Genomic DNA, 464 nt, shown 5'->3' with positions numbered 1-464 from the left:
GTCTTTCGTCCTTGGCTCGCGTTAAGCTGTCCATAAACACGAGCATGTCTGTCACGCAAGAGCGGTTTGGGATAAACTCGTGTTCAGCTTGAGATATCAAGTTGTTGAAGCTGTTGCTTCAGAATGCGTTCCATCACCCTGCACAGCGCACTTATAAGGCTTATAGGCCTGTAGCTTCCAGGCGATAGTCGGTCACTAATTCTGTAGCTCGGTGTGACAATCGCTTCCTTCTAGACAGAGGGAAGGCGGCCTTCTTCCAGCGACTGACGGAACACCAGGTCTAAATGATTTGCCAGTGTGGACAGGATCCTTGGATGGACCTCGTCGTGCCCCAACGCACACAACGGGCTGATCTTGTGCAAGAGCTGACGAATGTCATCGACCGTGAAGTCCATGTCGGTTAGAGGCTGTTTGTATTTACACCTTGACAAGAGTGGATGTGACGATGGCGCTGTGGCTGAATA

The sequence above is a fragment of the Opisthorchis viverrini genome (assembly GCF_000715545.1).
Source record: "Opisthorchis viverrini unplaced genomic scaffold opera_v5_702, whole genome shotgun sequence".
NCBI classification, from domain to species: domain Eukaryota; kingdom Metazoa; phylum Platyhelminthes; class Trematoda; order Opisthorchiida; family Opisthorchiidae; genus Opisthorchis; species Opisthorchis viverrini.
The sequence above is the reverse complement of the archived record's forward strand: the minus strand, read 5'-3'. Positions refer to the sequence as shown.